Here is a 17,456-nt window from a genome sequence, read left to right as displayed (position 1 = left end):
GAGGTAGAAGAAGCCTCGAAACAATACCTCACGATCAACACTCACAAAGGTCTCTATCAATACAACCGGCTGGTGTTCGGGAAGCATCGGCTCCGGCTATTTGGCAAAGGGCGATGGATCAAGTCCTGCAAGGGATTCCAGGGACCCAGTGTTATTTGGACGACATCCTGGTCACGGGCGAAAATGACAGTGACCACCTCGCCAACTTGGCGAAGGTGCTCACCAGATTAAAGGAATATGGGCTACGAGCTAATCGCCACAAGTGCGAGTTTTTCCAGAAGCAGATCTCGTATTGTGGCCACGTCATTGATGAAGAGGGGTTACATAAGTCCCCTGAAAAGATTGAGGCAGTAGTCAAGGCTCCAGCACCGGAAAATGTGTCACAACTGAGGTCGTTCCTCGGGCTGGTAAACTACTACCATAAGTTCTTACCAAATTTGTCCACGGTATTACACCCACTGAACACCCTACTGCAAACAGGGGTACCATGGAAGTGGAATGACGAACGTAGACGAGCTTTCCAGAAGTGTAAAGAATTGATCACATCAAAAGAGGTGTTGGCCTATTGCAACCCAGCACTACCAATTCGTTTGTCACAATACCCTATGGTATTGGAGCGGTGCTGTCGCACAAATTTCCAGACGGGTTGGAAAGGCCAGGAGCATCTGCGTCTCGGTCACTAACCTCAGCCGAGTGCAAATACGCCCAGATTGACAGGGAGGCCCTCAGCCTAGTATGGGGAGTAAAAAAATTCAACCACTATCTGCATGGGCAGAAGTTCACCTTGCTGACTGACCACCAACCACTTGTCTCCATCTTTAATCCTAAGAAGGGCGTTCCAGTGATGACTGCACAACGGTTACAAAGATGGTCCCTGTTTCTAGGGGCGAATCAATATGAAAAAAAATATAAAGGCACGAAACAGCATGGAAACGCTGATGGGCTATCACGCCTGCCACTGCCTACTATGGAGGAAGCACCAGCAGTGGACCCTATCGAGATATTTTATTCGTCAATAATTGAACGATTGCCAGTAACGAACGCGGATATAGAGAAGGAGACCTGCAATGATCCGACACTGTCTCGGGTATATGATTTGATGGTGAGGGGATGGCCAACACATGGCGACTCACTGTTGCCAGCATTCTCATGCAGAAGAGAACAGCTGTCAGTATGCCAGGGGACAGTGATATGTGGATCCCGAGTGGTGATTCCACCCAAATTAAGGGAGAGAGTGCTGAATGAGCTTCATGACGGCCATCTGGGAGGGGTGAAAATGAAAACACTTGCTAGGGCTTATGTGTGGTGGCTGGGGATGGATCAACAAATCGAGGACCTAACCAAGAGCTGCTCAGGATGCCAGAATGTCCAAAATGCACTACCACATGCCCCTCTACACCCATGGGAGTGGCCCTCCTCTCCATGGCAATGGGTGCACATTGATTTTGCTGGTCCATTCATGGACTCAATGCTCTTAATAGCAATGGATGCTCACTTGAAATGGCCTGAGGTGATAAAAATGTCCTCAACCACTACAGAGAAAACGATTGCAGTCCTACGGACCATATTTGCCAGGAACGGCTTGCCAGAGCAGATTTGCTCTGATAATGGACCACAGTTTGTGTCCGAAGAGTTTCGGAAATTTATGAGAAGGAATGGGGTCAGGCATTACACATCTGGCTCGTATCATCCAGCCACAAATGGATTGGCTGAGAGGTTCGTACAAACCTTTAAAAAGGCGATAAAGGCCATGTGCAACGATGAAATTCCACTACAGCATAAGGTGGACAATTTCCTATTAGCCTACAGAAATGCGACACATGCAGTCACCAACCAGACCCCGGCCATGATGTTCTTTAACCGAAGGTTGAGATCTCGTCTGGATTTGCTCAGTCCAAATGTGCGAAGAAATGTTGAGGATAAACAATTCCAGCACATCAATGAGAAGCCGACAAGGAGCTTCAATGTAGGACAACCAGTCTTGGCCCGTGACTACCGAACAGAGAAATGGCAACCCGGAACGATATGCACAAGGCAGGGGCCATTAATGTACACGGTGGATGTCGGGGAGAACATTGTGAGACGCCACGTCGATCAGATCTTAGCGTCACAGGAATGAGTCAACCCTATGCCTCGAGTACCTGGGGATGAACCCGACATACCGGTTGCATCTACCTCAGAACCAATAGCAGTGGAAACCGATGAACTAACCGACGAAAAGGGGCCAGAATCGCCTCCGCACCAAGAACAAGAACCTCAGGAAAGGCGCTATCCCGAAAGGATCAGGAAGCCGCCCCAAAGACTGAATCTATAAATGGACTATTGTTGTTTAATGTACATGTTAAAGTGTTAATTGTTATTTGAATATTATGGGTACTGCTAATCTAAAAGGGGAGGAATTGTAGTGTATGTACCTTTAAAAGAGAACTACTTTTACAGCTCCTGTATACTGTAGTACCGGCAGTGACCAGACCTGTATATAAGCCTTGAGCATGCCTCTGTACCCCCAGTCTTGAGACTACCCTACTCCAGTAAATACCTGTTGATTGTTAAGTTACAGCATCCGTGTGGTTATTGAAAAACTTCATACTCTCAGAATCACGGATCTAACAGGGGGGTGGAGCGTTTTAACCAGACACTGAAAAATGGCCTCAGAGCACACCTATCCCAGGGGTGTGCGTTTGACAAGGCCCTCCTCCACACACTGCTGCACTACAGAGCCTCCCAGCATTCCACTACAGGGGTCTCACCCGCATCCCTCATGCTAGACCGTGAGCTCATGCTGCCCTTTGGCAGGCTCCGCCGCTCGCTAGCTCAGAGCCCTGCTCCACCGGCTCAAGCCACAGTCACTAGACAGCAGGAGAAGATGAAACTCCGCTTCGACCAGTCGAAGAGGGCCAAGGCGCCCAACATCTCAGTCTCCGATTGGGTCAGATTCCGCAGACCTCACCGCAATAATGAGATGGCGTCATTCTGGTCCTCCCCTCTCCAAATCAGCCGCCAACTTGGACCAGCCACTTCCTGCCTCACTGACGGCTCTCGGTGGCATGCCAGCCGCCTTCGGAAGGTGCCAGCACCCCCTGATGCGGGATTATACGGACCTAACCCCCAAGCCTTACCCCCAGAGTGGCAGGATGCACATGTGGCTCAGCCAGCCAACCCTCAAGCAGATGTTGTGCCTCAGTCTGCTCCTCACCAGTCCACACCTCGGCCTGCTCTTCACCAGTCCGCACCTCGGCCTGTTCGTACACGTTCTCGCCCTGGCCAACTACAGGACTTTGTCACTACATTTCATGTTTGAAATTCTGTGAGGGGGGAGGAAATGCTATGTCTGACATTTGGTGATAATTACTCGATTGCCTTGGCCTGAGCACATGGAGTTTGATAGTGCTGTTATCATTGTATTGGGTATAGGTATTCGATTGCTTGTGCCTGGGAGTGTGTGTGTGTGGCAGCCATATTAATAGCAGCATGAACTGAACTCACTGACGGTCTCTGGATTATCTTTGCAAACGCAACAGAGCGAACATGGAGACGGCATGTAGACCAGTTACTGCCAAGGCAGTCGCCACAGGTAACCCAAGAAACAGAGGATCAAGGACCTGCCGGGGGCTCCAGCAGGGACTGGTCGTCCGACCCTGAGCCGGTGGCAGCATCCACTCTTGTGCCATCGAGGGAGGAAGCCACGCCTGCAGGGTCACGGGAGAGCCAGCCAGAGCCTGCTCCTGAGACTAGGCGTTACCCCCAAAGAGAAAGGCAGCCTCCAGAGTGCCTTCGTTACAGTTAGTGCTAACCTGTGTACACGGGGCAGAATAATCCCCAGGGTTAGCGGATTGTAGAGGCAGTCTACCCTCTCTTCCAAAGTTATAGTCATTTTCAGTTATTCTGTTTTGTGGACATTCTATTTTAAGGGGGAGAAAATATGTTGTGTACTTTGAATGTGTATTAGAATTGTCCCACATGGGATACCGTAGTGGTGATTTGCAATGCACTATGGGAAATGTAGTGCATTGAGTGAAGAAGCACCATGTGGTAAAACCACCAAGGAACTCCTGTACAAGTGAATAACTGTCTTTAAAGCAATGTTACAGCACCTAGGTCCGTTTGCTGGGAGTAAACAAGCTTTCTGTAAAAACCCTGAAATAACGCGATGACGTCATCACGTTGGTCACGTGGTGCCCCGAGTGGCGGGAAACGTGACGATGTCATGACGTCAGAGGTGGGCGGTTCTAAGTTCAGTCCTCGTGGAACTAGCTACTGTACAGACCTGTTTGTGATTTCTCCTGCATATTTTGTTTTGTTCATCAGTTTAATTAAATTCGGTTAATTTACTGAACTGACTCGACCTCAGTGATTTAGATAGGAATCCGTAGATACCTACATTGGTGACCCCGAAGCTTCACGGACGATTTTCGCGGAGGGAAGCTCAAGAACAAGATGGATGTAAATGCAGCTAGTTTGAAGCTCCCTCAATTTTAGGAACAACAGGCAGGCTCCTGGTTCGTTCAATCGGAGGCTCTGTTCCAACTGCGAAACATAGTGCTGGATCGGACCCGTTACCTTTATGTGGTCTCCGCACTGGACAGCTCGACGGCTTCCCACATTACCAGCCTGCTGGAGACCCCGCCCGTGGAAAACAAGTACGAAACGCTCAAGGCGCGCCTCATGCAAGTATTTGGTCTCACAAAGGCGGAACGCACATGTCGTTTGCTCGCACTCCTCGGGTTAGGCTATGCTAAGCCTTCCGAGTTGATGAGCCACATGCTCACCCTCCTCGGTTCTGAACCGCAGTGTTTTATATTTCGCGAACTGTTTCTGAGTCAGCTCCCTGCGCAGGTACAAGCAGCCCTGGCCAGGTCGACGGCTACCGACGGTGTGGCGCTCGCGGCCGAAGCCGACACCATTTACGCAGTGATACAACAGCATTGTGCCACCTCGACGTGCCCCGCCTCCAAGAACCCCGCCTCGGCACCTCCACAGACCGGCTTTTGCTACTACCACGCCCGTTTCGGTCAGAAAGCCAGATGCTGCCGGCCACAGTGTAAATTCGTGCCGTTGGCACCGTGAAAGCAGCAACACCGATTGCGAGACCAGAAGGGCAGCCACGAGGTCGGTTTCGCCTCCACAATGACAGTTGGTGATTCCGGGAAATTGTTGTACATCACCGACTCCATTTCGGGCCGGTGTTTCTTATGTGACACGGGCGCCCTGTGCAGCATACTCCCCGCTTCGGTCATCGATGTCCATTCTGGGCGGCGCGGTCCTCCACTACAGGCCGCCAATGGCAGCGCCATCCGTACGTACGGGAAACGATGTATCCGTTTGTGTCTCGGCGGCCAACTCTTCCACTGGGAGTTTATCACCGCCACGATACCACTGGCAATCCTCGGTGCCGATTTTTTCTGCGCGCATGACCTACTGGTCGACGTTCGTCATTGCCGCATGATCCATGCCGCCTCACGAGCCCCCATCCCCTGTTTTCGGGGCTACGGCGCGACCCACGCAGTTGCCAGCACCGAGTCGCCGCCCGACGAGTTCGCCCGGCTGCTCAAGGCGTTTCCGGAGCTCACTCGACCCACTTTCTCTGTGGCAACCGCCAAACACGGTGTTGAACACCACATCTCGATGACCGGCCCCCCGGTTTATGCCCGGGCTCAGCGATTAGAGGCCAGTAAACTCGAGGCCGCGAAGGCGGAGTTCGCCACTATGTACAGTTGGGCATCATTCACCGCTCCGATAGCCCCTGGTCATCTCCACTACACATTGTGCCAAAGCCCGGTGGTGGGTGGCGGCCCTGTGGTGATTATCGGCGCCTCAACGAGGTCACGACTCCGGACCGGTACCCGATACTGTTAAATCCGTGAATCTTGATGTATGGTGTCCTTCAACAAATAGACAGAGACTGCAGAGGAACAATCAACAGGTGTTTACTGGATGAGGGTCACTCCAAAAACTAACAGTACAGATCCCGACTCAGGGGTTATATACAGGTGTGGTCACTGCCGGTACTACAGTATACAGGAGCTGTAAAAAGTAGTTCTCCCCTTAAAGGTACATACACTACAATTCCTCCCCTTTTAGATTAGCAGTACCATAACATTCATTTAACAATTAACATTTTAACATGCAACATGAACTGAAAATAGTCCATTTATAAATTCAGTCTTTGGGGCGGCTTCCTGATCCTTTCTGCATAGCGCCTTTCCTGAGTGTCTTGCTCTTGGTGCGGAGGCGATTCTGGCCCCCTGTCGTCGGTTGGTTCATCAGCTTCCGATGCTACTGTTTCTGGGGTAGCTGCTACCCGTATGTCGGGTTCATCACAAGGTACGCGAGACATGGGGTTGACTCGTTCCTGCGACTCTAGGATCTGGTCGACATGGCATCTCACAATGTTCTCCCCAACATCCACTGTGTACACTAGTGGCCCCTGCCATGTGCATATCGTTCCTGGTTGCCATTTCTCTGTTCGGTAGTCGCGGGCCAAGACTGGTTGCCCTACATTGAAGCTCCTTGTCGGCTTCTCATTGATGTGCTGGAATTGCTTATTCTCAACATCTCTTCGTACATTTGGTCTGAGCAAATCCAGACAAGATCTCAACCTTCGGTTAAAGAACATCATGGCCGGGGTCTGGTTGGTGACTGCATGTGTCGCATTTCTGTAGGCTAACAGGAAATTGTCCACATTATGCTGCAGTGGAATGTCGTCATCGCACATGGCCCTTACTGCCTTTTTAAAGGTTTGTATGAACCTCTCGGCCAATCCATTTGTGGCTGGATGATACGGGGCGGATGTGTATTGCCTTACCCCATTCCTTTTCATAAATTTACGAAACTCTTCGGACACAAACTGTGGTCCGTTATCAGAGCAAATCTGCTCTGGCAAGCCGTTCCTGGCAAATATGGTCCGTAGGACTGCAATCGTTTTCTCCGTGGTGGTGGAGGACATTTTGATCACCTCAGGCCATTTCGAGTGCGCACGCACGGCTATTAAAAACATTGAGTCCATGAATGGACCAGCAAAATCAATATGCACCCGTTGCCATAGAGAGGACGGCCAATCCAATGGGTGTAGAGGGGCATGTGTTGGTGCATTTTGGACCTTCTGGCATCCTGAGCAGCTTTGTCAGGTCCTCGATTTGCTGATCGATCCCCGGCCACCACACATAAGCCCTAGCAAGGCTTTTCATTTTCACCCCTCCCAGATGACCTTCGTGAAGCTCATTGAGCACTCTCTCCCTTAACTTGGGTGGAATTACCACTCGGGATCCACACATCAAGGTCCCCTGGCATACTGACAGCTGTTCTCTTCTGGATGAGAATGCTGGCAACAGTGAGTCGCCATGTGTTGGCTATCCCTTCACCGTCAAGTCATATACCCGAGACAGTGTCGGGTCATTTCGGGTCTCCTTCTCTATATCTGCGTTAGTTTCTGGCAAGCGTTCAATTATAGTCGAATAAAATATCTCGATAGGATCCACTGCTGGTGCTTCCTCCACAGTAGGCAGTAGCAGGCATGATCGCCCATCAGCGTATCCATGCTGTTTCGTGCCCTTATACTCTATTTCATATTGGTTCGCCCCTAGAAAAAGGGACCATCTTTGTAGCCATTGCGCAGTCATCACCGGAACGCCCTTCTTTGGATTAAAGATGGAGACAAGTGGTTGGTGGTCAGTCAGCAAGGTGAACTTCTGCCCGTGCAGATAGTGGTTGAACTTTTTCACTCCCCACACGAGGCTGAGGGCCTCCCTGTCAATCTGGGCGTAGTTACGCTCGGCTGAAGTTAGTGACCGAGACGCAAAGGCTACTGGCCTCTCCGAGCCGTCCGGAAATTTGTGCGACAGCACTGCTCCAATGCCATAGGGTGATGCATCACACGCCAACCGAATTGGTAGTGCTGGATTGAAATGAGCCAACACCTCTTTTGATGTGATCAATTCTTTGCACTTCTGGAAAGCTCATTTACATTCGTCATTCCACTTCCATGGTACCCCCGTTTGCAGTTGGCTGTTCAGTGGGTGTAGTACTGTAGACAAATTCGGCAAGAACTTATGGTAGTAGTTCACCAGCCCGAGGAACGACCTCAGTTGTGACACATTTTCCAGTGCTGGAGACTTGACTACTGCCTCAATCTTTTCAGGGGACTGATGTAACCCCTCTTCATCAATAACGTGGCCACAATACGAGATCTGCTTCTGGAAAAACTCGCATTTGTGGCAATTAGCTCGGAGCCCATATTCCTTCAATCCAGTGAGCAGCTGCTCCAGGTTGGCGAGGTGATCACTGTCATTTTCGCCCGTGACCAGGATGTCGTCCAAATAACACTGGGTCCCTGGAATCCCTTGCAGGACTTGATCCATTGCCCTTTCTGGCCTTAAAAAACTTTGGGCTTGCATTTTCCTCTATTTTGATCGTCGCTGTTATGCCTTTTAGTGTTCCGAGTCCCTCCTGGAACACATCTTGTGCGTCAGTTAGCATTTTTGACAGTCGACCAGGTGTGACGTCGTCATCCTTTTTGGCATCTACAGTCAGTGCTTGTATGGAATGCCAATCTAGCTGTATCTTCCGGATTCATTCACATCCTAGTAGTGGTGGTCCTCCATCTGGCAATACATATAGGTCCATTTTTGGTGTTTCCTTGCCGTTATATATAACGTTCACCCTTATTTTTCCTTTGGGGTAGACTTTTTGCCCCGTGTACGTCTTCAAGACAATCTCTGTATCTCTCAAGGGTATATGTGTGAATAGCCGCTTGTAGTCCCTTCGGTTTATGACTGTTAGGGCTGATCCTGTGTCCAATTCCATTTTCACTTGGACTTCGGCTATCTTGAGCGTGACCCAGATAGTTTGGTGATCCTCCATTTTGATTACATTATGTAGTTTCAGACAACCCAGCTCCTTGCTTCCGGAGTCTGTGTCACTTTTCTGTTCGTCTGAACTGCTCTCCGTCACCTTATGTACCTTTTTGTACTTCTCCTGTGGAGATTTCTTGCTGCTGGTTTTCTTTCCCGACCTGCAGACTCTTGCTATGTGTCCTACTTTTCCACACTGTCTGCACACTTGGTCCTTGAACCAACAATCCTTATGGTCGTGTGTTGTTCTACCGCAGCGATAACACTTCACTGCTCCATATGACATTTCATTTGTGCCATATTCTTGCGGTCTCCGTTGTATCTCTGCAGCGCCCCGTGCGGCTGCTTCGTGTGATACTGCCATGCTGAAAGCCTTGTCCAGCGTAAGATCCTTTTCTGATAGAAGCCGTTTCTGGGTTCCTTCACTTTGAAGCCCACACACAAACTTGTCCCTTAAAGTATCTGCTAGTCCCGTTCCAAACTGGCAATGTTTCGATAGCTTGCGCAGTTCCGTTAAATACTCAGCATTACTTTCGTCTTTATGCTGGTTCCTTTTGTGAAACTTAAATCTTTCTGCTATCAGCAGCGGTGTGGGGTTTAAGTGGTCCTTTGGGATTGCCACTATGCTTTCAAAATCCTTTTCCACTGGCTTCTCTGGGGTTACTAGGTTTTGCAGTAAGCCATACGTTTTTGCACCCATGGAATTCAACAATACCAGTGCTTTCCTGGCATCTGGCACTTCATTCGCCTTGCAGTACACTTCTATGCATTCTACATATGTCGCCCAATCTTCGACTTCATTGTCGAACGCTGTGACACTGCCACTCTTCGGCATCCCTGGGTGTGGTTAGACTGGCTAAAAATGGCATCTTCCGCGCTCTCCCTTTATCTCCACTGCGGCTCAAAAATGGCGTCTCCCGCGCTCTCCCTTCTTCTCCGCTGCGGCTCAAATGGTGTCTCCCGTGCTTTCCTTTCTTCCCCCACGGACGCTACTCAGCCCTTGAACACTGGCCGCGCTCTGCGCGTTTTCCTGCGTGCCTCTCTCGTTGACGCTGCTCGGTCTTCAACCCCGGCTGTGCCCTGTGCGCTTTACCCTCTCTCTTACCCCGTCGACGCTGCTTGGCCTTCCCCTGTGCCGTCAGTCGGCTCCAGCCACCGCCGTCCGGGAAGGGTCTGCGTCGTACCTGCTGCCAGCCCGTCTCGCTGGAGTCTCCGCCGGATGGTCGACGCCCGTGCCCCTGGCTACAGAGCTGCAGGTAGGTTTGAATCGACTCATCGCCAATGTTAAATCCGTGAATCTTGATGTATGGTGTCCTTCAACAAATAGACAGAGACTGCAGAGGAACAATCAACAGGTGTTTTCTGGATGAGGGTCACTCCAAAAACTAACAGTACAGATCCCTACTCAGGGGTTATATACAGGTGTGGTCACTGCCGGTACTGCAGTATACAGGAGCTGTAAAAAGTTGTTCTCCCGTTAAAGGTACATACACTACAGATACCGTATACACAAGACTTTTCCGCCCATTTGGCCGGCACGTCATGGTTCTCCAAGATCGACCTCGTCCGCGGGTACCACCAGGTCCAGTCCACCCTCAGGACGTCCAGGAAATGGCGGTCATTACCCCGTTTGGCCTCTTTGAATTTTTACGGATGCCTTTTGGACTTATAAATGCGGCGCAGGCGTTCCAACGCCTCATGGATTCGGTGCTCCGGGATCTCAAATTACTCTTCGTATACCTCGATGACATCCTCGTCGCCAGCGCGTCAAAGGAGGAGCACCTACGTCACCTGCGCGTCCTTTTCCGCCATCTCCAGGAGCATGGCCTCATCGTCAATCCAAACAAATGCCAATTTGGACTGAGGCAGATTGATTTCTTGGGCCATCGCATCGCCATGGAAGGGGCACTGCCACTCAGGGCAAAAGTGACAGCCGTCGCTGCGTTCCCACGGCCGCAATCCGTCAAGGCGCTCCAAGAATTCCTAGGCATGGTAAACTTCTACCACCGCTTTGTCCCCCGGGCCGCCCAGCTCATGCGGCCGCTCTATGAGGCACTCCGAGGCAAACCGGGGAAAGAACCGGTAATCTGGTCGTCGGTAATGGACCGCGCTTTTGGGGACACGAAGGAGGCCCTCGCCAATGCGACGATGTTAGCGCACCCGCTGCCCGGTGCCACCATCGCGCTCACGACCAATGCGTCGGACTACGCCGTCGGCGCCGTGCAAGAGCAATGGGTCGACGGAGCATGGCAACTGCTGGCGTTTTTTAGCCGCCAGTTACGTAGTAACGAACGTAGCTATAGCACATTTGACCGAGAGCTGTTGGCGTTGTTCCTGGCCATCCGCCACTTTCATTTTTTACCGGAAGGGCGCCAATTTGTCGCTTTCGTCGATCACAAACCCCTGACGTTTGCCATGGCTAAGACGACTGAGCCGTGGTCGGCCCGACAGCAGCGGCAACTCACTTTCATCTCCAAGTTTACCACCGACATCCGGCATGTTGCTGGCAAGGACAACGTGGTTGCTGACTGCCTCTCGCGTGCGGCCGTCCAGGCCGTCCAACTGGGCCTCGACTATTCACTAATGGCGGTCGACCAAGCGGATGACCCGGAACGCACATTTTCCGTTCCGATCCGTCCGGCCTGCGGCCAGTGGACGTACTTTCCACTCCGACGGCACATCGTTGCTCTGCGATGTCTCCCTGGGAGACCCACGCCCGATCGTTCCGTCATCCTGGCGCAGGAAAGTCTTCGATATCATGCACAACCTCGCCCACCCGGTGCTGCGGGCTTCACAGAAGTTGTTAGCATCCAAGTTTGTCTGGAGGGGAATGCGAAAAGATGTGCGCGACTGGGCCAACACCTGTGTCGTGTGCCAGAGAGCGAAGGTGCAGCGCCACGTTAAAGCCCCTGTCGCCGTTTTCGAGGTACCGGAGCGGCGTTTCGATCATATTCATATTGACCTCGTGGGCCCACTACCACCGTCACAAGGGTTCACGCATCTGCTAATGATTGTCGGCCGTACTACCAAATGGCCGGAAGCCATTCCATTGACGTCCACCACCTCCGCGGACATCGCCCGGGCTTTCCTTTCGCCTTGGGTTGCCCGTTTCGGCATGCCGTCGGACATTTCCTCGGACCGCGGGCCGCAGTTCTCCTCTGCTTTGTGGACTGCCGTGGCTTCAGAATTAGGCACCAAGCTCCATCACACCACAGCTTATCACCCTCAGGCCAACGGGTTATGCGAACACTTCCATCGTTCTCTGAAGGCATCGCTGCGGCTACCCTCCAAGGGACCGCGTGGATGGACAAGTTGCCGTGGGTAATGCTCGGGTTGCGCACGGCACCTAAGGAAGACCTGCAGGCATCGGCCGCCGAACTGGTCTACGGCCAACCGCTCAGGGTCCCCGGCGAGTTTCTCCCATCGCCGACGCGCCCCTGGTCCACCACTGCACAACTGGAGGCGCACGCTTTCCGGCCCATTCCAACTTCACAGCATGGACTGCCTGCATCGCATATCCCGCCAATGTTCATGAGGGCTAAATACGTTTTTGTCCGGCACGATGCCCACCGTCACCCCCTCATGCCTCCCTATACGGGCCCCTTCCGGGTGCTGAAGGCGGGTGCCAAGAGTTTTCTGGTGGACGTCGACGGGACGCCCGACTACATTTCCGTGGACCGCCTCAAGTCTGCACACCTGGACCTCGACCAGCCGGTCGAAACGGCGCAACCGCCGCGTCGTGGGCGACCGCCCGCGGCTGCTTCGCCTGGCCCATCGGCCCCATGGCCCAGCTCCTCTACTGCACCATCCATTCCTCTCCGGGAATATCGGAGTCGTTCCGACAGGATTGTCCGACCTCCTCTGCGATTGACTTTGATGATTAAAGACACTTCTGTGGAGGCGCATGTGGTAAAACCACCAAGGAACTCCTGTACAAGTGAATAACTGTCTTTAAAGCAATGTTACAGCACCTAGGTCCGTTTGCTGAGAGTAAACAAGCTTTCTGTAAAAACCCTGAAATAACGCAATGATGTCATCAAGTTGGTCACGTGGTGCCCCGAGTGGCGGGAAACGTGACGACATCATGACGTCAGAGGTGGACGGCTCTAAGTTCAGTCCTCGTGGAACTAGCTACTGTACAGACCTGTTTGTGATTTCTCCTGCATATTTTGTTTTGTTCATCAGTTTAATTAAATTCGGTTAATTTACTGAACTGATTCGACCTCAGTGATTTAGATAGGAATCCGTAGATACCTACAACATTGTAAATAAAATGGCCGTTAACTAAACTCTCCACCCCGGAGTCCTTCTTAATTGTTATATAGGTAAGGGTATAAAACCCCTTGAGACACAACAATGGCGAACTGGGAGATGTTACAGATGTCACCTGGTCCAGACTGGAAGCATCCCGAACATAGAAATTCAGGGCCATGGTCAACTTCACAGCCACTGGCAGCACTCTCCTTGCCCTGTTGTGAGGCTGCGGGTCTGGTTGCAAGAGGTGACAGAGTTCTGTGAGCACCTCCTTCGTAAATCGCATTTGCCTCATGCACTGCTCCTGGCTCAGGCTGAGGTAAGAGAATTGCTCTCGGAAGACCCTAGGTGGGTATGGCCTCCTGGTGAGAGTCCTTCCCGCTGTCCTCCTCCTCCCTCTGCGAGCAGCTTGTCTTCTTCTTCGCTGCCTCTGCTCCATCGCCCTGTCATGCTGCAGCCCGGGGGGGGGGGGATGAAAACTAAGCACCCATGACTGGGAGCAAGTGATCTGACTAGAACCTTGAAGTCAGAACCAAAGCCTTCTCCATTTGCAGCACCACTGCCTGTCACCAAGTGGGCCACTCAGCCCCTCGAGCCTGCTCCGCCATTCAATCAGATCGTGGCTGGTAACTGTTCACCTGTCATTATTAAAATGTGGAATGCATGTGAAGTGCATATTTAAAAAAAAACCAACTTTAAACAACTATGGAAAGCACCAAAGACTTCTACAAATTCATACAGAGCCAGTAGAAATTAATCAGCAATTAACCTGAGAGTGGTTGCTGATCCTTTTAAATATCACTGGTGGGGGGGTCCTTCAGCTATGTTCAGCTGTGTGAGGTTAAGACAAGGCGTTAGCACTAGTGTTGAGGCTGAAAATGGCAGCGCTGGTGTCAAAACCATGCCGCACGCTGATTGATGACACGATCTGCCTACTCAACATAATTCCAGCGCACGCTCCTGTTAGAAATCACCGGTGTCCAAAATGTGTAAGGTTATGCGAACAAAGTTGTGACGCAAATAACGCTGTGTTTACATGATGGTTTTAGAACTGGAGGCAAAAAGTCTCCTCAGGCTAGTATTAGAATAACTGGATAGATGCTTAGAATCTGCTTGTGTTTTGGTTCTTTGCAGATGTTATAGCATTCCGCAATGTGACGGTTATATATATAATCTTGTTTCCAAGCTAACTATCTGCTGTTTTCAAGTTAGGATTTCAACTTTGTTTATGTATCTCTAATTGGACCAACTAAGGCTCAATGCCTATGTTTCTTCTATTATTACTAATAGCCATGTTATAATGCTAAGTTAGGATTTTGACTTTGTTTAACAAAGCTGCTTTGTAAGTTAACCAGTGTATGAAAATAGAATAGAAGATATCTTTGGGAATTTAATGATTCATTCCATGGTACAATAGTCTGATAATGAAATAGTCAGTTTTGCATAGCTAAAGCTGCATGAACAGCATGAACATAAATAACTGATAACAAGCAGTTACGAATATCTGATGGCCGAGAATGGCATGTCTGGCTCCAAACTAGGGAGGATAGGAACAAGGGAGATAAGAGAAATTCCGATGGGTAGGCCTTCAAAGCGTATAAACAATAAACATAGAAATATAGAAAAATAGAAGCAGGAGTAGGCCATTCGGCCCTTCGAACCTGCTCCACCATTCATATGATCATGGCTGATCCTCTATCTCAATACCATATTCCCGCTCTCTCCCCATACCCCTTGATGCCTTTTGTGTTTAGAAATCTATCTATCTCCTTCTTAAATATATTCATTGACTTGGCCTCCACAGCATTCTGTGGCAGAGAATTCCACAGGTTCACCACCCTCTGAGTGAAGAAATGTCTCCTCATCGCAGTCCTAAATGTCCTACCCTGTATTCTGAGACTGTGACCCCTCGTTCTAGACCCCCCAGCCAGGGAAACATCCTCCCTGCATCCAGTCTGTCTAGCCCTGTCAAAATTGTATATGTTTCATTGAGATCCCCTCTCATTCTTCTAAACTCTAGTGAATACAGGCCTAGTCGACCCAATCTCTCCTCATACGACAGTCCTGCCATCCCAGGAATCAGTCTGGTGAACCTTCGGTGCACCCCCTCTATGGCAAGTATATCCTTTCTCAGGCAAGGAGACCAAAACCGCACACAGTACTCCAGGTGTGGTCTCACCAAGGCCCTGTACAACTGTAGTAAGAGTTTCTGTACTCAAATCCTCTTGCAATGAAGGCCAACATACCATTTGCCTTCCTAACTGTTTGCTGCATCTGCATGTTTGCATAATGACTGGTGTACAAGGACACCCAGGTCCCTTTGTACATCAGCATTTCCCAATTTATCACCATTTAAATAGTATTCTACCTTTCTGTTTTTCCTACTGAGGTGGATAACTTCACATTTATCCACCTTATACTGCATCTGCCATGTATTTGCCCACTCACTTGTCTAAATCGCCTTGAAACCTCTTTGCATCCTCCTCACAACTCACAATCCCACCTAGTTTTGTGTTGTCAGCAAACTTGGAAATATTACATTTGGTTCTCTCATCCAGATCATTGATATATATTGTGAATAGCTGTGGCCCAAGCACTGATCCCTGCGGTACCCCACCAGTCACCGCCTGCCACACTGAAAAAGACCCATTTATTCCTACTCTCTGTTTCCTGTCTATTAACCAATTTTCAATCCATGCCAGTATATTACCTCCAATTCCATGTGCTTTAATTTTGCACACTAACCTCTTATGTGGGACTTTATCAAAGGCCTTCTGAAAATCCAAATACACCACATCCACTGGTTCTCCCTTAACTCTTCTATCAGTTACATCCTCAAAAAACTCCAGTAGATTTGTCAAACACGATTTCCCTTTCATAAATCCATGTTGACTTTGTCTAATCCTGTTGATATTTTCTAAGTGTCCTGTTATTACATCCTTTATAATAGACTCTAGCATTTTCTCTACTATTGATGTTAGGCTAACCGGTCTGTAGTTCCCGGTTTTCTCTCTCCCTCCTTTTTTAAATAGTGGGGTTACATTTGCCACCCTCCAATCTGCAGGAACGGTTCCATAATCTATAGAATTTTGAAAGATGACAACCAATGCATCCACTATTTCCATGGCTACCTCTTTTAGTACTCTGGGATGCAGATTATCAGGCTCTGGGGATTTATAGCTTTCAGTCCCATTAATTTCTCCAGCACTATTTTTTTACTAATACTAATTTCCTTTAATTCCTCCTTCTCACTAGACCCTTGGTTCCCTCGCATTTGCGTGAAGACAGAACCAAAGTATTTGTTTAATTGCTCAGCCATTTCCTCGTTCCCCATTATAAATTCTCCCATTTCTGACTGTAAGGGACCTACATTTGTCTTCACTAATCTTTTTCTTTTTACATACTTGTAGAAGCTTTTACAGTCCACTTTTATGTTCCTTGCAAGTTTACTCTCATACTCTATTTTTCCCTTCTTGATCAATCTCTTGGTCCTTTTTTGCTGAACTCTAAACTGCTCCCAATCCTCAGGCTTGACACTTTTTCTGGCAACTTTATATTACTCCTCTTTGGATCTAATACAATTCTTAATTTCTTTTGCTAGCCATGGTTGGGCTGCTTTTCCTTTTGTGTTTTTGCGCCAGAAAGGAATGTATGACTGTTGCAATTCATGCATTTGTTACTTAAATGTTAGTCAATGTCTATCCACCATCATGCCTTTTAATGAAGCTACCCAATCTATCATAGCCAACTCACTCCTCATACCATCGTAGTTTTCTTTGTTTAGATTTAGGACCCTAGTTTCGGATTGAACTTCTTCACTTTCCATCTTAATGAAGAATTCTAACATGTTATGGTCACTCTTCCCTAAAGGACCCCACACAACAAGATTATGAATTAACCCCTTCTCATTGCACAATACCCAATCTAGGATAGCCTGTTCCCTAGTTGGCTCCTCAGTGTACTGGTCTAAAAAACCATCTCGTGCACACTCCAGGAATTCATCCTCCACAGTATTATTGCTAATTTGGTTTGGCCAGTCTATATGTAGATTAAAGCCTCCCATGATTACTGTAGTACCCTTGTTACATGCATCCCTAATTTCCTGTTTGATGCCGTCCCGTACATTACCACTACTGTTTGGAGGCTTATAGACAACTCCCACCAATGTTTTCAGCCCCTTGGTGCTTCTACATCTTGATTTTCTGAGCCAATATCCTTTCTCACTATTGCTCTGAATTAATCTTTTACTAACAACGTCACCCCACCTCCTTTTCCTTTTTGCCTGTCCTTCCCAAGTATCGAATATCCTTGGATATTCAGCTCCCAGCCTTGGTCACCCTGCAGCCATGTCTC

The sequence above is a fragment of the Somniosus microcephalus genome, chromosome 6 (genome assembly GCF_052327205.1).
Source record: "Somniosus microcephalus isolate GS21.2 chromosome 6, FLI_Smic_1.0, whole genome shotgun sequence".
Lineage (NCBI taxonomy): Eukaryota > Metazoa > Chordata > Chondrichthyes > Squaliformes > Somniosidae > Somniosus > Somniosus microcephalus.
This window is presented reverse-complemented; position numbering follows the sequence as displayed.